At 37.7% G+C, this 21157-nt stretch overlaps 2 long non-coding RNA genes across 3 annotated transcripts in view; one reads left to right on the top strand and one right to left on the bottom strand.

Annotated features, from left to right (window-relative positions):
* Window positions 1-21157, bottom strand: part of LOC139965247 (uncharacterized) — a 50752-nt gene that overhangs the window by 1454 nt on the left and 28141 nt on the right. Inside the window, exon 2 of the long non-coding RNA XR_011792189.1 lies at window positions 1441-1765. This is a non-coding gene — a long non-coding RNA (uncharacterized lncRNA). The remainder of the gene's footprint in view (window positions 1-1440; window positions 1766-21157) is intronic.
* Window positions 1846-21157, top strand: part of LOC139965246 (uncharacterized) — a 45513-nt gene continuing 26201 nt past the window's right edge. Inside the window, exons 1-3 of one of the 2 annotated variants that reach the window (XR_011792187.1) lie at window positions 1846-2362; window positions 16782-16853; window positions 17651-17713. This is a non-coding gene — a long non-coding RNA (uncharacterized lncRNA). Of the gene's footprint in view, window positions 2363-16781; window positions 16854-17650; window positions 17714-20595; window positions 20687-21157 lie in introns of those variants that run through there. The other variant, XR_011792188.1, reaches the window with a different exon arrangement.

Below are 21157 nucleotides of genomic sequence, written 5' to 3'. Positions count from 1 at the left end.
ATATCTGAAATTGAATTCGAGATATCTCGAATTCAGTTTCAGATATCTCGAATTCAATTTCGGATATCTCGAATTCAATTTCAGATATCTGTAATAGAATTTTGGATATCTCGAATTCAATTTCAGATATCTCGAATTCAATTTCAGATATCTGAAATAAAATTTCAGATATCTCGAATTCATTTTCAGATATCTCGAATTCAATTTCAGATATCTCGAATTCAATTTCAGATATCTGAAATAGAATGTTAGATATCTCGAATTCAATTTCAGATATCTCGAATTCAATTACAGATATCTGAAATTTCCCGATTAAATGTTAAAATGGCTTTCCATACGTGCCATTTTAACATTTAATCGGAAATTTATGCATATTCATTTCAGATATCTCGAATTCAATTGCAGATATCTCGAATTCAATTTCAGATATCTCGAATTCAATTTCAGATATCTGAAATAGAATTTTAGATATCTCGAATTCAATTTCAGATATCTCGAATTCAATTTCAGATATCTCGAATTCAATTACAGATATCTGAAATTTCCCGATTAAATGTTAAAATGGCTTTCCATACGTGCCATTTTAACATTTAATCGGAAATTTATGCATATGCATTTCAGATATCTCGAATTCAATTGCAGATATCTCGAATTCAATTTCAGATATCTCGAATTCAATTTCAGATATCTTGAATTCAATTTCAGATATCTCGAATTCAATTTCAGATATCTCGAATTAAATTTCAGATATCTGAAATAGAATTTCAGATATCTCGAATTCAATTTCGGATATCTCGAATTCAATTTCAGATATCTCGAATTGAATTTAAGATATCTGAATTAGAATTTCAGATATCTCGAAATCTATTATAGATATCTCGAATTCAATTTCAGATATCTCGAATTGAATTTCAGATATCTGAATTAGAATTTCAGATATCTCTAAATCTATTTAAGATATCTCGAATTCAATTTCAGATATCTGAAATAAGAAACAATTTCAGATATCTAAAATTCCCGATTAAATGTTAAAATGGCTTTCCATACGGCCAACAGTTTACCTTGGGATTATTTCGAGAGAAGAGAGTCCAAGACACAGATGGACTAAACACCATGGATGTGTATGCTCTACTAATAATTTCCTCCCCTTGCATCTTGACAAACAGTAGACCAGGAATATGTATATATTAACCTAGCTCGGGTAATACAAGCTAGATTATGTGACTATAAGAGAGCCTATTCCCACTTAGCATTACCGTTACGTAAAGGCCAAACACGTTGCACTTAGAATATCAGACAGTATTGCCTTCTGCTTACAAGCATTTGGTGTTATAGTTATTTTACAGTTACGCACATTATTAGCAATCTCTTTAACATGTTTTATATTCCTCAGCCAAAACAAAAGTAACTTAAATAAGATACTCTATTTAGATTACTCACCCTCACTGCAAAGCACTGCTTCTCTTCCGATCCTAAAGTCTGAAATGAAGTTCCCGCCAAGCGCGTCTGTCGCGTGCCCTGCCTCATTAATATGGATGTTTTCTTGTCTGGCCTTTCATCGAAGTCGGTCAACCATATCTACTTATAAGCTGTTGGAAGCTAGACGTTCCAGGTATTCCTTGTACGTTCTGCGCATCTTTTCTCGGGTTGAGTGACTTCGTCCATGGGTATATTTTGGGATGCACTCCACGGCAGCGCTAGATGAAACAGCTGGATCATTTCTATTAGCGGCAATTGATAATTTTCTCCGCTTCAGATAGTAACCCTGCAGTCCAATTTTATAATAATTTTAATAATAATTATTGAATCATTTAAACACCTTCGGTCAACACTTCTACGTTTTAGGTGGTATTTTGTCTTAATATGTCACAATTTCAACGAAAGGCCGAATGAATAAGCGATATTTACTGATAAGAAACCGAAATTTGACATAGAATTCAAAAAGCCTAAAGTTCAACAATTTAATATTAGAAAATTTGGCATAAAAATGTAAAATATCAACAATTAGCTGAAATTAAATTAAATTGAATATATCATGATGAACAGTCGACGTTTCAAGATAAAAGGTCTCCTAATTTCGAGGAAGCCGAAATTTTAGAAACAAAATGTCCGCTGAATTTGAAGTTAACGTGTCGGCCGATCCCCTTCCATGTTTATCTCCTAACCGTGCAAATAGAATACGTCATTGAAACCGGCACTCCTAATTGGTCCAAAGTAATACCAGTAATTATTATAGGAAAGTATGGTAAATAGCCGCGATGAGACAAGACTGGAAATAAGGTTGCTAAATGCCGATTATTCGTTCGAAATGAAACAAGGAAAGTTGTGGTGTTTAGTTGAAAAAGAGATGTAGTTGAAACCGGTAGGCATTTATTTTGGAGTTAATATTGAGTATGTTTAGAACTTCTCATAATGGGATATCATACGGAGAGGCGGTTGTACATGACTTCGGTCCGCCTACAGATAATAATGGTATTACTATCAAGATACTAGGCCTACACCTTGTTATATGTGACTAGGCCCGTAGTACTACGACTAGTTATTGACTATAATATATAGGCTTGGGCATACAGTAGTTTCAGTAACGATACATTTTGAGGAAGGTAGAACTAGGCCTAACGTTAGGCCTATACTTATTGCGAACTTATGAACTATAGTACTAGTAGTACGTACTTGCGGTAGGGGTGTTAATTGCCAACAAAAGTAGTGAACTAGACTAGGCACCTGTCTTGGCCCAGTTATGTTCTTATGCTATATAAACGACATTACTTATCACATTAAATCGCAACTTCGTTTATTTGCGGATGATGCTTTGCTGTATAGGCATATTCACTCATTTGACGACCATCTCATCCTCCAGAAAGATCTGAAGGCCCTTGAATCCTGGGCTACACTTTGGGACATGAAATTCAATCCCTCTAAATGCTTAGATGTCTACAAAGCGTAGCGGGGCAAAATCTGTGTTCTTTTACTCCATATTCAATCAAATATTGGAGTGCGTCACTGGCCTTATCTTAATTGGTATCCTGTTTAGTGAAAATTTATCTTTCTCTACTCATATTGATAAGATTTGCTCTAGAACCAGCAGAACCCTTGGCTTCCTTAATAGGAATTTGCGCTCCTGCACACCAGAATTACGTGAATTGGCCTATATGTCTATGTGTCGTTCTACTCTTGAATATTCAGCTCAGATTTGGGACCCCTATTAAGGTCTCAGACCAAGATAAAATAGAAAAAATTCAAAGGAAGGTGGCAGCGTCACTGAGATCTTGAAGACTTTGAAGTGGGAACCCCTCACAGAAAGAAGGAAAATGGCCAGACTTATGCTCTTTTTCCAAATTATTAATGGCCTAATTGCAGTCCCAAACGAGACTTATCCCTTCTTGAAACCAGGTAGGCGTGGTCGCTATACTCAAATTCCACACAATCATCGTGCTTTTCAATATAGCTTCTATCCTAGGACCATTAAAGACTGGAATACATTATCCTTGGCCGTTAAAGAGAGCCCTAGTCTTGAGGTGTTTAAGACAAGATTGCCCACGCATTATTATTAGCTCTGCTGCACTGCACATGCACCAACATCCTCGTTGTGATACCCGAGAGGGGTTTTTAAGGAGTATCCTACAGAAATAGACCGAAGTTAGATACTTTTTCCGCATTCCTCATTTGACATTCACAAATGAGGAACTGCTACAATGGTATCGACGTAACACCAATGGCCCAAAAAAAATCCTTCTTACAAGATGTTCAACATTTGGTCGTGGAAATTAGAGGTTTATCTATGGGTGATATGAACTCTAATGACAATATACAAGCGTACCATAATGCATTATGCCCGCGGTCCAAAGAGTTCTTGACCAATTAAAATGATCACTACTCCATCAGTTATTAAATTAATGTAAGGGAAGGCTCGCAAATTTAACCGGCGATGATCGAAGGCCCAACCGTTGCTATCCAGTGTAATGAGCACAGCAACCAGCTGGTAATGAGTCATGCTTGAATGCACACATTTCCTGCCTTCCAAGAGTCGGTGGACAGTTGTATGCACTTGACTATGAGACCACAAATTAAGCCTCTTATGCACAAAAGAAGACCAGACAATGAACTGGTCACTTTGGTCCAGGATGTACACAAAAGGGTTATAGAATTTTCTCAGCAGGTTGGAGAATTGTTTATCAATAAAGCTACTACATATAGGCTACTGTAACTGCATTGAGTTACTACACAGTTGTGTGTACTTTGCTGATGGTTTGTGCTCGTAACATGAATTTTACATGGCGCTTTCATCGCTATTTTTTATTTCGTGTTTTGCAATTGAACTAACGGAGACACTCCGTTTGGTCTTGAATCCCTTAATACACAAAAACCTACATCATCAATGCTCTAGACAATCTCTCAAACCTGTGGGAACTTTTCTTTCGTTCGTACTATAAACAGTTTATTGAAATGACAGTAAATATATAGCCTAACCATTAAAACTCTCGTACGTATCTATATGCAGAATCACCTCCATGTGAGTCATGCAGTCAGACAGTAGGCTAAGACATGTGCGTGATCTTACTTTCACGTTGCGCAGCTGCTTTCGGGTTGTAAAAAACCTGAACAGTTCGCGACTTGTGCAAGAAAAATTGTTATTGCATGGCGCTTTACGAAATGGAATGGCTAATAAAGAAACCGAATAATTCTTATTCATAGTAGACTTACTTGGCTTTAGTTGTAACGAAGTCACGAATGATATAATTTTAATTTAGTTTGAGAAATTACGTTTGTTCAGATCGTTTAGCATAAAGCATAAATTCGGTTTAGACTACAACGGTATGACTATTTGTAATTGTACTATACACTGAACCAATGTTTGAAAACTTGCATTTGAAGCCTTCATGAATGGGTAATATGACTTTTTGTATCACATTGCGTGACATTTATTTCTTGGCAACTTACCAACGTTACTTGAGATAGTAGTATTCATCAGAGCCAGGCAAAAATAACAGTCTGCTGTTAGAGACAAGTTAGAGTAGCTATATTATGTGATAAAATGAAAAGGGATTTAACCTGTCTTACAATCTTTAAAAAGTTTAACTTACAAAACTGACGATTTTATGAAACAAACTACGTTCGGCAAAGCCCCGTTCCTAGACTGCCTAACAATAAACAGCGTGCTTTATACGTACATCAGTTTACAAGTTATCTGCAGTGTTTACCCCTACTTAAATATCACGGTAGGCTACTGTACATGTGCTGCGGATTTTCCCAGGTACCTTGCCAAACAACCCCCCTGTCTAACACCTGTTTGTTAACATTTTTGGCACGTTTCCAAAAACTTTTCATGGAGTAAACTATTTTGACTCCCGGCTCTAGAATTAATGAGGTCAGTCAGTAAAGGATCGGTAAAGTTATGTGAAATATTATCTTAGACGTTCAAGAAAAATTATATACCCGTAACAAAGTAAAACCATGGATGTATATAAAACACACCTCAAGCTAACCGACTCATCCGCATGAACAAAACAATCTGTTCCCCATGATATACGAGGCACAGTCTATACCATACATACAAAGCACGATATCAAGGCCCCAATAGCTACAGTATGGCCATCTTTATCAAAGTAAACCTTGCAATCCCATGTTTTAGGCCACTTGGCATGATTAACTAAATGCTCAATATTTTTTCCATGTCCTTGTAGAAAACGTCAACTTCGCAAAATACAATAAGTTGTGTTTTTGTTGTTACGTGAGATCCGTAACCGACGAAGTGGTTAGGCTATGTACTATACTCTTAACTATGGTAGGATAATTATTTTTCCTTTTTTGTGTGGAAATTCTAGAAAATACTTTCTTTTTCCCCCGCTTAACAGCAGATGTGGTCATATGGTTTATTCATAAATGGGTGTACTAGAGCCTTTAAATGAATGTAACAGGACCTGAAAGAAAAACCTTTAGGCCCCAACCACAACAAGCACGCCTTGGACCACCTAACCGATGGGTCGTATGAACTCTAATGACCATTTATAACAGTACCATGATGCGTCTTGCCTGGTCCAAAGAGTGCTTGACCAATTAAACTTACCAATAAATCATCACTTCTTGAATGAATGTAACAGGACCTGAAAAACTCCTTAAGGCCTTAATCAAAACCAGCATGCCTTGGACCACCCAACCAATGGGTCATATGAACTCTAATGACAATGTAGAACAGTACCAGTATGCGTCTTGTCCGGTCCAAATGGTGCTCGACCAATTAAAATGACCACTAAATTATCAATTTTTTAAATGAATGTAACAGGACCTTGAAAACCCCTTAAGGCCCTAATCAAACCCAGCACGCCTTGGACCACCCAACCAATGGGTCATATGGATTCTTATGACAATGTAGAATAGTACTATAATGCGTCTTGCCCGGTCCAAAGAAAGCTTGACCAATTAAAATGACCACTAAATCATCAAATTTTTATATGAATGTAACAGGACCTTCAAAACCCCTTAAGGCCCTAATCAAACCCAGCATGCCTTGGACCACCCAACCAAGGAGTCATATGAACTCTAATGACAATGTAGAACACTACCATTTTGCATCTTGTCCGATCCAAAGATGCATGCTTGACCAATTAAAATGACCACTAAATCATCAATTTTTTAAATGAATGTAACAGGACCTGAAAGAAAAACCTTTAGGCCCCAACCACAACAAGCACGCCTTGGACCACCTAACCAATGGGTCATATGAACTCTAACGACAATTTATAACAGTACCATGATACGTCTTGCCTGGTCCAAAGAGTGCTTGCCCAATAAAAATGACCACTAAATCATCAATTTTTTAAATGAATGTAACAGGACCTTGAAAACCCCTTAAGGCCCTAATCAAACCCAGCAAGCCTTGGACCACCCAACCAATGGGTCATATGGATTCTAATGACAATGTAGAATAGTACTATACTGTGTCTTGCCCGGTCCAAAGAGAGCTTGACCAATTAAAATGACCACTGAATCATCAAATTGTTATATGAATGTAACAGGACCTTGAAAACCCCTTAAGGCCCAAATCAAACCCAGCACCCCTTGGACCACCCAACCAATGGGTCATATGGATTCTAATGACAATGTAGAATAGTACTATAATGCGTCTTGCCCGGTCCAAAGAGAGCTTGACCAATTAAAATGACCACTAAATCATCAAATTGTTATATGAATGTAACAGGACCTTGAAAACCACTTAAGGCCCTAATCAAACCCAGCATGCCTTGGACCACCCAACCAAGGAGTCATATGAACTCTAATGACAATGTAGAACACTACCATTTTGCATCTTGTCCAGTCCAAAGAGTGCTTGACCAATTAAAATGACCTCTAAACCATCAATTTTTTAAATGAATGTAATAGGACCTTGAAAACCCCTTAAGGCCCTAATCAAAACCAGCATGCCTTGGACCACCCAACCAATGGGTCATATGGATTCTTATGACAATGTAGAATAGTACCATAATGCGTCTTGCCCAGTCCAAAGAGAGCTTGACCAATTAAAATGACCACTAAATCATCAGATTTTTATATGAATGTAACAGGACCTTCAAAACCTCTTAAGGCCCTAATCAAACCCAGCATGCATTGGACCACCCAACCAAGGAGTCATATGAACTCTAATGACAATGTAGAACAGTACCATTATGCATCTTGTCCGGTCCAAAGAGTGCTTGACCAATTAAAATGACCACTAAATCATCAATTTTTTAAATGAATGTAACAGGACCTGAAAAAAAAACCTTTAGGCCCCTATCACAACCAGCAATTAAGCCTTGGACCACCCAACCACTGGGTCATATGAACTCTAAATACATATTAGAAGGGTACCATAATGCGTCTTGCCCAGTCCAAAGAGTGCTTGACCAATTAAAATGTCCACTAAATCATCAATTTTTTAAATGAATGTAACAGGACCTTGAAAAAAAAACCTTTAGGCCCTTATCACAACCAGCAATTAAGCCTTGGACCACCTAACCACTGGGTCATATGAACTCTAAATACATATTAGAAGGGTACCATTATGCGTCTTGCCCAGTCCAAAGAGTGCTTGACCAATTAAATTGACCACTACCTCAACCCTTCTGAGAGTAATGTCCATCTCATATGTTATGTATCGTGCATTTTAGTGTCAACCTATATCACAAAACTGGCATTACAAATTGTACTTTGGATCCTCAAAAATTGTAAAAAAGAGAACTTGTTTTAAGTGCATTCCAATTAATGGCTGCATGTCTATATATGGCCAAATTCTGTAGGAAAGTTTTTACAATTTAAGAAAGTTACCTCTAAATGACTTTCAAATTCATTGATATGTCTGCATATATAACACTACTTGCGCAAATCACTTACAAAATTTCAGCCTAATCAAAGGGTAAGCATTGCAATGTGGCAGTTTTTTTAACACAATGGCATAAAGCGACAGCATCTTTCCAGGGCTGTAGCAAGGCTGTAGCAGGCTTGTAGCAGGCATGCACTGTCATCAAAGCTCAACTGAAGCTTACAGCCGGACAAACAATCAAAGAAATAAACCATCCCCTAGGCCTACCATGCATTAATGGCACATGCAGTAACATTCTAACATTGAACAATATCACTTTAACTCTCCTAATGTGGGTCAGAGACATTCGTAGAAGGAAAGAAGAAAATTGTAACTATTTCCGATATTTAATTCATTTGGGAATACAAATGCGAAAAAGCAGTTAAACTATCAACATGCTGCAGATTCTTTCAGTTATCTATCACTTAAGAATTTTAATGGTTCGACGCAAGGGAGCAATCACGCTATGATAAATATGAACTCTCAACCCTTTAAATGTAATTCCATGGACATGGTAGGCAGTCAGTTCGTACATCGGTATCAATTTGTTCGAGCCTAAAGTTCAAGCGCCCTTTTTCGAGAGAAAACTTCTAGGAAACACCCTGAATGAATCATTCAATTACAATCAGAACGCATGGTCCTTTGTTTCGCTCCTTCACATTTGTCTTATGAAGCATTGTGAGTAATAGTGAAATGGAACATCTTTGCACATAGATTGGTAAAAATGTATCAATTCTACTAGATTAAAGTAAGTTTTGCATGAAAATTTCTCTACTGCAAGTACATTTCAATCCAATCAGAGAATAAATGGGGAGGTGGGGTGGGGGGGGGGTGGATATTAAGCATGTAATATTTCTCCTGACTTCTATAATTCCATAATTGACTCAGCATATAGCCTAATTTATATTTACCGAAGAATGAATACATTAAATACAATTGTAAGTGATTAGTAAGTGTAATTTTGACTTAATTTAACAAATGAAAAATTGACCTAAAATCTGACACTTTTGTTAATGGATTGAATGTATCTTGTCTATTGAGTAAACTTGAGTAAAATAGCTAGATTATGGAAGTTATAATTAATATTTAGGAAAAACTGAATACAAGGAAATTTAATAAAACCTCACACTAACTCTGGTCGATGTTTACGTAGTTGGAATAAAATATATATGTCTGGGTAGAACTATTTCACTTGAAGACTATTTTACTAAGTAAACTATTAAAGTAAGTTTATCTCCGCTTGACCCGAGATGCCTGATTGTCTTTGTCAGCTCTAGAATGTAGCAGTGCAATCTTTCAGAATCTACGAAGGGGGTAACAGCATTCACAACCACTTTCAAGGAGAGAGGCAAGAAAACTTCTCTGTGCTTTATTCTGTAAATATGTGACGTGTGAAACGAATAAAAGAAATGAAATTAAGTTAGCTATGAATGTTGCCAGTCTACAGAAATCACTTCATTCTGAGAAATGGAGTTGCAATAAGGTGCGCCCCCACCCCCAAAGTGTGCGTGTGTGTTTCTCCATAATGGGAAGGAAACTTTGTATGCTGATAATCGTAAAGCACCAATTAGCATAAAACTTGCACACCAAAGGTGTTGCATTTGCTTTGTATCACCACATTGGTACACACGTAGAGTAAAACTTCAAAATAAAAGATATTGATGAATCTACTGGAAAATGATTGTGCATTAGTCATTTGTATTGGTCAAATACTCTTTGGACCGGATAGCACACATTATGGGACTCTTCAACAATGTCCTTAGAATTCACATAACCCATTGGCTAGGTGGTCCGAGGCGTGCTTGTTTTGATTATGGCCTTACGTTTTTTTGGTTAGGTCCCGTTATGCATTCAATTATGAAGTGATGATGTAGTGGTCATTTTAATTGGTCAAGCACTATTTGGACCGGGCAAGATGCATTGCACTACTCTTCCACATTGTCATTAGAGTTCATATGATCCCTTGGTTAGGTGGTCCAAGGCGTGCTGTTCTTCAATAGGGCTTAAAGGGATTTTTCATAGGCCTGTTACATTTATTTAAGAAGTGATAATTTAGGGGTCAGTTTAATTGGTCATCCACTATTTGGACCGGGCAAAATGCATTGCACTACTCTTCTACATTGTCATTAGAGTTTATTTGATCCCTTGGTTAGGTGGTCCAAGGCGTGCTGTTCTTCAATAGGGCTTAAAGGGATTTTTCGTAGACCTGTTACATTTATTTAAGAAGTGATAATTTAGGGGTCAGTTTAATTGGTCACCTACTCTTTGGACTGGGCAAGATGCATTATAGTACTCTTCTTCATTGTCATTAGAGTTCATTGGACCCATTGATTATTTGGTTCAAGGTGCTCTGGTTTTGATTCGGGCCCAAATGTTTTTTATTCGCAGTCCTATTACATTAATTTAAGAAGTGATGATGTAGTGGTCATGTAAATTGGTCAATCATTCTTTGGACTGCGCAAAACGCATTATGGTACTCTTCTACATTGTCTTAAGAGTTCATATGAACCCATTGGTTAATAAGTCCAAGGCGTGCTGCATGGATACAGGTAAGGGCCCAAAGCTTTTTCATAATCCTGTTACACTCATTAAAGAAGTAATGATTTTGTGGTCATTTAAATTGGTCAAGCACTTTTTAGACCAGGCAAGGCACATTATGTCATTATAGTTCATATGACCCATTGATTAGATGGTTCAAGGTGTTCCTGTTTTGATTAGGGACCAAAGGCCTTTTATTCGTGGTCCTAGCTATTACATTAATTTAAGAAGTGATGATGTTGTGGTCATTTAAATTGGTCAAGCATTTTTTGAACTGGGCAATACACATTATGGTACTCTTCTACAATGTCCTTAAAGTTCATGTTACCCATTGGTTTGGTGATCCAAGGCGTGCTGCATGGATTAGGGCTCAAAGCTTTTTCGTGGTCCTGTTACACACATTAAAGAAGTAATGACTTAGTGGTCAATTAAAGATCAACGTAAACCAAAAACCAACTGAGAGACGCCTTGTTTGATAACTGATAAGAAGAAATGTTGAAAGGAATGTTGAAAGAAAATAAAATCTATTAGCGTACAAAGACAAATTGTCCAACAGCAACATCTGTAATTTCCAGCCATGTATGCAACATTTTTACTCCTTTAATATTCCTTGACTCAAGCCAGACGCCAGGTGCATCTTAATTGTTAAACTCAGAGCACCCCCCCCCCTCGTGATTGGTCTAATTTTATAATACTTGTTGCATCGTAGTTGTTAAACTCACAGAGCCCCCCCCCCCCTGAGACTGTACATGTCGTATGATACTGTGGATTGCGCAATGTACCTTTCAAGTTTTAACGATCATTTATTGAACACGAACTGTGCTCAATGTGTTTGAAAAGATTTTCTCCATATCCTCTACAAACACGTTGGATATAACAATTTATTTTGAACTGCATCTCGTCATTTGAGTGTGTACTTATCACAACTACCAATGTTGGCCACCAAGGTCAGTTCAATACTACAAGGTCACCTAACTGATTTACACATATAATTGCTGCATAGCCTAATGTTAGGCCTAGCTATCCACCCTCAAGCACTGGTAATGGTGTGTGCCGATCGTATAGCTGACAATGTTGTCTATCAGAAAAGCTTTCTCATTGATTAGTTGGTTCAAGGTGTTCTGGTTTTGATTAAGGCCCAAAGCTTTTCGTGGTCACATTACTCTCATTAAAGAAGTAATGATGTAGTGGTCATTTAAACTGGTCAAACACTCTTTTGAACAGGCAAGACGCATTGTGGTACTCTTCTACATTGTCTTAAGAGTTCATATGGCCCATTGGTTAGGTGGTCCAAGGCGTTCTGGTCTTGATTAGGGCCCAAATGCTTTTTATTCGGAACCTGTTACATTAACTTAAGAAGTAATAATGTAGTGGTCCTGTAAATTGGTCAAGCACTCTTTGGACCAACATGACCTATAGAGTTCATTTTAACCATTGGTTTGGTGATCCAAGGCGTACTGCATGGATTAAGGCCCAAACTTTTTCGTAGTCCGGTTACACTCATTAAAGAAGTAATGATTTAGTGGTCATTTAAATTGGTCAAGCACTCTTTGTACAGGGCAAGATGCATTATGGTACTCTTCTACAATGTCTTAAGAGTTCATATGACCCATTGGTGAGGTGTTCCAGGTCTGGCGTTCTGGTCTTGATTAGGGCCTAAAGTTTTTCATGGCCCCGTTACATCCATCTAATAAGTGATGGTGTATTGGTCATGTGAATTTGTTAAGAACTGTTTGGACCGGGGAAGACGCATTATGGTAATTTTCTTCATCGTCCTCAGAGTTCATATGAGCCATTGATAAAGCCTCGTTGTCTTTGGAAAAATACACTAAAATGTACTTTTTTGACGAAAAAACCTTGATTTTCTTGTACGGAAGCCAAAGAATAGTTGTATTTATCGTATCCATTATCGAATAAGTAACATGTGTACTACAGTTACTTATTCATGAATGTAGAACGGGGAACGCAGAATAAGTATTTAACTTCACACAGGTGTGAACTAGCACTAAGTAGTACTTGCGGTAAGGGTGCATGCCTACAATTTACAAAAGTAGGCATACAATTCCACAGGCAACATTAGCATTAACTGCCCTAGGCCTACCCATAATATTAACTAATATTTATAATAAGTATTAATAATATATTAGTATTAACTCATTTTTTAACTATTAATAATATTAACTAAAATTCTTATTAACTAAAATTCTTGAGAGAGCTCTATCCATACCCAAGTTGCTCTCTAGTCACTTCGCCCAACAACCATTTCGCCCAACTGCCTTTTCGCCCAACCAGCATGGTCATTTCGCCCAACCATCATAGTCATTTCGCCCAACCAGCATGGTCATTTCGCCCAACCGTGTTGGTCATTTCGCCCAACCTTATTCTTTTCTAATATTCAGTCAGAATAATATTATTACTTTTTCTATTCCACAAGTTCAATTTGATTTATTTTGGGTTAGGTTACTATGTAATAGGTAAATAAAAAGTGAGGTCCGCTCGATATCAATCGGAGTCTGAGCAGTTATTTCGGGTATAATGGGAGGATTACACTACTTTAGGCGTTTACGCATACAATGGAAGTTATATTATTATACAAACACAGGGGAATCGGTCTTCATAAAAACCTATCAACCTAGCCCCTAAAACACTGATCCATCCTACTGACTAACAATTCCCGAACGTTTTCCTTATTAAATTGAAAAAAATATATATCAAACCCGTCCGTAATATTGAATTACTATATTTAATCAATGTAACCACTTTATCAATGTAACCACATATGTAATCAATTTAACCACAACTTCAAGTTTCCTTAATACTCGGTTCGTATCCCGTAACGTTAACAATTCCCGAACGTTTACTATATCAAACCTATCAAACCTAACCCCTAAAACACTGATCCATCCTCAAGATTCCTTAATATTCGGTTCGTATCCTGTAACGTTAAAAATTCCCAAACGTTTCCTTACTAAAGTTATACAAAGTAAAGGACTTGAAGTTTCCTTAATATTCCTTAATATTCGAACGTTCACTATCAAACCTAACCCCTAACACACTGATCAATCATCAAGTTTCCTTAATATTCGGTTCGTATATTCCCAAACGTTTCCTTTTGAAATATCATATTTAATCAAGTTTGGGCGAAATGACCAGACTGGTTGGGCGAAATGACCAGGCTGGTTGGGCGAAATGGTAAGGTTGGGCGAAATGGCAGTTGGGCGAAATGGTTGTTGGGCGAAGTGTCCTGCTTCCCCCAAGTTTATGGTCATCTGCAAAACAATGGACTTCTAAGTGCGGCACAATCTCGATTCAGACAACAACATTCTACTCTTGCTAGTATTGGCATTACTGACGATATTCTTCATAGATTCTTTCAATAGCCTTTGTACAGTCAACCATGATATTCTTCTGTATAAATTTTCTTTTTATGGTATACAGGAACATAAGCTGGCCTGGTTCTCTAAATATTTGTCAAATTAAATAAATTAAGTTAAATACGATGCAAGACCTGTTACAATTGGTGTACCCCAGGGATCCATATTAGGTCCACTTTTATTTATCATTTTTATTAATGACCTTCCAGCTACTGCAGTTTGGAATTGTAAGGTTTTTCTTTATGCTGATGATACTGCCATCATGTATCTAGTTAAAAAAATGAATAAGATATTGAAAGGGTCATAAATTTGGACCTGGAAGCGGTTTCAGATTGGATGAACACTAATAAGCTGACACATAATGCTTCTAAAACCAAGGTTATGACATTTGGATTGTCTCAAATTATAAAAAAATGGTAATCCCCTCAATAGAAAGCTTGATAATGATATTCTTGAAAATGTGTTTGTACTCAAATACCTTGGAATGTGGTCAGACCCGTTCCATAAATGGGAAAAACATATTGACAAAATTACTGCAAAACTAACCATAGGCGTAGGAGGCGGGGGGCTGGGGGGGCTGCAGCCCCCCAACCAAAACTTTTGGTGAAAATTCAGGCAATATGCTGAGAATTTTTCGGGCACCTACTGAAAGAAGAAAAATTTGCAGTTGTTTTTCACTTTTTTTGGTGAAAATTCGGGCAATATGCTGAGAATTTTTCGGGTACCAACTGAAAGAAGAAAAATTTGCAGTGTGTTTTCAATTTTTTGTGTGAAAATTCGGGCAATATGCTGAGAATTTTTCGGGCACCTACTGAAAGAAGAGTAATTTGCAATGTGTTTTTCAATAGGTAAACTGATATGGTTGTTATCGTTATTATTATAACGACTTCCCCAATAACTAAAACCAATATGGAAGGGTAATAACACGGAAAATATGACCAAAATTTTTCGCGCGTTCAACATCTTAATGTGCAATCATATAGTATTCATCACTTAGTGGCATGTGATGTAATAACCGATGAATGCCTATATGATATGCACATTAACATGTTGAACGCGCGGAGCGCGCGAAGAATTTAGTTATATTTTTTCGGGCAAGTCGTTACAGCCCCCCCAAATCAAATTAGGCTCCTATGCCTATGGAACTAACACATAAACTTGGTAATCTAAAAAGACTTAGTTGGTGTGTTGACTAGCATACACAAAATACTCTATACAACGCTCTAATTATAATTGTACCCCATATAGATTATTGTTCTGCCGTTTGGACTACGGCGACGAACAAATTGGTTGACTGGGTACAGATTCTTCAAAATTGTGCAGCTAGATTAGTCCTGGGGTCAGTAGAGGAGCTAGGCGTATTGGTCAGGAGGGGCGAGAATGGTCTGTAGGGGCGCTTTTGACACTATCAGAGCCGTATTATCTCTATATATGGCTCTGGACACTATCTAAGCGGAGCGCCACCACAGGTTGGCGCGTAGCACACAGAATTTTTTTAAGTAAAGATACTCCCTAGATTGCCGGAAATGACCCTTTCCGGGCCTGGCTAATTGGCAGATAAACGAAGAATAAATAGGTGTCATCTCAAAATTACACCAACAAAATGTGACAAATGTCATATGTAGATGAGAGCGCAATAAAAAAGTCGATAATCACGAATAAGTAAAAAGTGGTTAAGAGCTGAAAAGGGCGCCAGCAGTCCATTTGAGTCCGTCAGGGGGGCATTTGCCCCCCCCCCGACTGTATGGACACTCCGCCACTGCCTGGGGTGTGGGCTTCGAGATGTGCATGTTACAGATATTTTTGCTGGATTGAAGTTGCTAAATGTCCGTCAATTAACGTGCATGATATTTCAGGAATATTCTAGTGTATAGATATGTCCATGGCCTGGCTCCAGATTACCCAACTGATTACCAGTCTTCCCCCAAATTTGAAATGCTTGCCAAATTTTAATATTTTAAACGCAATATGAAAACTTATAACATTTTGTTTAGATGTCTGATATTTGTTTATCTATCTTTTTCCTGTCCTTTTTGTGCTTATGGCTGTTAACTGTTTTTCTACTGCATAATATTGTATATGTATTTTGTATTGAGGGCATCTCTGTGAAAGCAGTGCTTCTGCACTGAGCAGGACTACCCTCATTAAAGATTACACTTTGTAGATTATAATTGCCCCATATTGATTTCATACGATCTATATGTGTTGATACCAACTCTCAGTATCCCGACAAGCAGCTTTACACATTCACAATATTTCTTATCTCATGAGGTGATAACTTACAGTCAAAACTCATGTTCATCCTATCTGCCTGTGTTCCTGGCTCATAATTATATAGTTCACGGAGGTGCCACTGTACCCCCCTCCCCCTCCAATCTTCACACACTGCAGTAACGATTACATAAACATCCTCCCGTCTGTAACTGGCTATTAAAGTCGACATTGACTTGGGGCCTGTACTTTGTATGGTTTCAAAACTGTTACAGACACATGAGTACTTAATTTGTATCTTTAACATTTTGATTTTTAAGATGACTCCCAGTCCCAGGAAACTCTCTCTGAAATAGAGGACGATGAACAGAACATAGAACCCACATTAACGGGTATGTTACCTTTTAAATTTAATACCAGGTTCATGGGCAGAAATCGATTCCCCACCAAAATACTAACTTTTGCGTAGGGTCGCAAGAAATGCCCCAACTCTTACCAACATTTTTATGTGAGTAGAGATGTAACTAAATTTCATGAAAGCCAATTCGAGCATTCTGGATTTGAAAAGTATAGGTACCGTGTAATATATGGTGAAAACAGGCATCTCAAATAAGGTGTATAATCAAACGGATAGATCTGGTACTCGTGAAATTTTCAAAGGGCCCGGCATACAATCCTATACCTATAGACAGTAGGCAGGAATTCGTTCTGAAAATGGTACAGAATGTGACATCTTACCAGATTTTGGCCCAGTCAACCCCGCCCCATCTCATAAAATGTTTTTCAATTCAAGGAGAATGTGCAAATTTGTTTATGATAATGTAATAATTTTCATTAATCGAATGATTAACGTATAATTTTGTTTTTAATTTGCACTTTGATGCTGATGCTTTATTTATGTCCTATTGCGAATTGTAATAAACATTTTGTTATGAATTGGTCCTCCTTCTGTAACCATTGACATGCGTTAGTTAAGTCATTATATAAAGTAATATTTTATTACGCGAGGGGCCTATAACTTTGCATGTGTATAAAATCAATTGAATGGGTGCGTAATGCATACATACCAGGTTTTCTTATTTAAATGAAGGGGTATCTTAGAAAGAACAAAATTGAATGTCAATATAGCGTGCCAATTAAAATACTTTTTTACATCATTAAAGAATCTTACATATGTTTACATTATCAGAAACGGACCAAGGGACAAGTGATGCAGCACCAACTCAACAGCAATAAAGAGCCACTGATACAGGTAAGTTTTGCTGATACGTGAATGCCGAAAATGAGTCATCAATGAAGCTGTGATAGCACATATTTTCAATTTGCTTTTTGAGGAGCGATTTAGATTGGCTTACCGAAGGAATTAGGCTGTGGTTGGAGTAGTTATGTGGGGTATAGTTTATTATCACATGTTTGTCCCATCACGCTTGCCCCACCCCACCACAGAGCATTGGTATGACAAAAAAATTGAACGGAAAGTACAAAATAGGGGCCCAGTTGGACCATTCAACAACTAAGTCCAGAGAACTCAGAAATAAACTGCTCAATTGGGTAAGGAGTTATACATGTAACAGTAGCCTATCATGACCATAGTTACAAGTGTTTCGGAAAGCTGAATTTTTCAACGATGGCGAAAGTGACCAACCTGGTCGCGAACGATCGAGGGGGTGTCCCCCTCCCCTTTGAAATTTTATTAAACAATTGAAGGTCCTTAGATGCGATCTGGTGCAATGTTTTGCCACATTCATCATTAACATAAGATATCATATTATCAGCAGATTTTGTTTCCTGTTTGAATTCTTTTATATATGTTCTTTTACATATTATATCAAAAAGACAAACATAGTGCTCTTTTACAATTTTCCAGTAGGATGACGAATCATAGAAAGGATGATAGCGAACGTTGTCGATGTCGTAGTGCATACGGTTCCATAGTGCATATGGTTACCACTGCAGGCAGTGTAATTGAATATTTGACAGTGCTGTATTTAAACCGGGAGCCCATAGGGTTTAATTAGCTGGGAAGGTAATCGATTGCCTTGTACATCATAATTTCACAGTGCATTCCTGTATATGAAACCAGACGACTGGCAAACCCGCTGTGGTGGGTGTGGCTGGGAGGGCAATTTTAAAGTCACCTAAAAGCTAAACTAGATCAGCTTTCATTGGTTACCCCATCAAAGTGAGTACACTGTGTCAGGTATGGCTCCAAGAGCAACAAATGGCCATCGCCAGTGATTATTGGTGGTGGGGTAGCTTTGCAGTCATCAATAATTGACCCCTCATGGATGGCCTAGGTCAGCTCATGAGGTAACCACTTGAAACCTACTGGAAGAGTTAGGCCTTCAGATACGAGGGATGGGCATTTCCAGTAATTTTTAAAAAAGACAAAAAGACAAACATAGTGCTCTTTTACAATTTTCCAGTAGGATGACGAATCATAGAAAGGATGATAGCGAACGTTGTCGATGTCGTAGTGCATACGGTTCGTGACACTCCATCGAGTGCGGTCAGGTAAGCGATATGTATTTTATTACCCAGTGGCCAACTGAAGGCTTGTTATAGCTAGCTATAGGCTAAATTAAGCTAATTGCATCTGCCAAACTAAGTCGCTGAATCAGTAGGCTTGAATGTTACTACGATTATAATCAAGTTAACGCAGCTGACAAGTATTCAAGATCAAAAGAGCACTGACAAAATACCATAATAAAACAAGTTTTTAACATTTTTTCGACACTCAGAGGGGGGGGAGCAGTCGCTCCCCCTGCTCCCCCCTGGCTACGTCCCTGGTAGTACATGGGTAATTATTTTTTTTATCATATCATGATTTCATATAAATTTGATGTTTACAATAACATGATTGTAAACATGGATTATTGAGACTTGTTACCGGTATACAGTATAAGCCCATCTGATACAAAATTTACATGGTCAACCCATATTAAGGATATTCTGTTCAGGTTGAGTATCCGTGACATGTTTCATTTTCTCTGCTTAAAGGCATAGCATATTGAAATGAACTTGAAAGCATTTCAATATACACAATACAGAAGTTTGAGATATTCCCTACCAAAGGTACATATGCAGCTACTGAAGTGAGCTGTATAATGTCAGATTGTAGTTAGCAGCTGCCGAATTAACATGGAAAATGCATGTTTGGTGGTGAAAAGTACTTTCATTAAGGTAAAAGTTGAGCTGTTGACCTTGCTGCAAGAGTAATCTGACTAAGAGGTCTGTCTGTGTGTTCAAGGGGTGACCAACGGCTCTAATGGCGAATGCGGTGTATCACTACTGAAATAGAGTTTAGATCACCAATGTTGATATCAGTTAGTGTGTGATTACATTAAAGCGATATTAATCCCACTTAAAGTAGCTGTGCAACTTTATGTAATCACACATTTATTTAAAAAAAATATTAATACACTTGATATATATTTTTTATCCTTAAATCTCCTTTATCATTCAGTGGGACTCCACCTACAGATCACTAAAATATGCCATTGGTATTAATGTCAACGCCTTTTAAAATCCTTGCAGACCCACACACACCAACTGGTCATGTAAGTAATAAAGCTTCATTACAATACACTGGTCTACATTTTATTGCAGACAATTAACTTCCAGACAAACTTAATTAGTAATTCCTTACCACAAGTCATGTAATGTACCACTGCAGGCAGTGTATGTGAATATTTGACAGTGCTGTATTTAAACCGGGAGCCCATAGGGTTTAATTAGCTGGGAAGGTAATCGATTGCCTTGTACATCATAATTTCACAGTGCATTCCTGTATATGAAACCAGACGACTGGCAAACCTGCTGTGGTGGGTGTGGCTGGGAGGGCAATTTTAAATTCACCTTAAAGTTAACTAGATCAGCTTTCATTGGTAACCCCATCAAAGTGAGTACAATGTGTCACGTATGGCTCCAAGAGCAACAAATGGCCATCGCCAGTGATTATTGGTGGTGGGGTAGCTTTGCAGTCATCAATAATTGACCCCTCATGGATGGCCTAGGTCAGCTCATGAGGTAACCACTTGAAACCTACTGGAAGAGTTAGGCCTTCAGATACGAGGGATGGGCATTTCCAGTAATTTTTAAAAAAGACAAACATAGTGCTCTTTTACAATTTTCCAGTAGGATGACAAATCATAGAAAGGATGATAGCAAACGTTGTTGATGTCGTAGTGCATACGGTTCGTGACACTCCATCGAGTGCGGTCAGGTATATGTATTTTATTACCCAGTGGCCAACTGAAGGCTTGTTATAGCTAGCTATAGGCTAAATTAAGCTAATTGCATCTGCCAAACTAAGTCGCTGAATCAGTAGGCCTGAATGTTACTACGATTATAATCAAGTTAACGCAGCTGACAAGTATTCAAGATCAAAAGAGCACCGACAAAATACCATTTTTAATAAAACAAGTTTTTAACATTTTTTCGACACTCAAAGGGGGGGGGGGAGCAGTCGCTCCCCCCTGGCTACGTCCCTGGTAGTACATGGGTAAGTATTTTTTTTATCATATCATGATTTCATATAAATTTGATGTTTACAATAACATGTTTGTAAACATGGATTATTGAGACTTGCTACTGGTATATACTGTATGCTCAATTGATATAAAATTTACATGGTCAACCCATATTAAGGATATTCTGTTCAGGTGGAGTATCCCCAACATGTTTCATGTTTTTT

This window comes from Apostichopus japonicus, chromosome 3 (assembly GCF_037975245.1).
Source record: "Apostichopus japonicus isolate 1M-3 chromosome 3, ASM3797524v1, whole genome shotgun sequence".
Lineage (NCBI taxonomy): Eukaryota > Metazoa > Echinodermata > Holothuroidea > Aspidochirotida > Stichopodidae > Apostichopus > Apostichopus japonicus.
The sequence above is the reverse complement of the archived record's forward strand: the minus strand, read 5'-3'. Positions and strand labels throughout refer to the sequence as shown.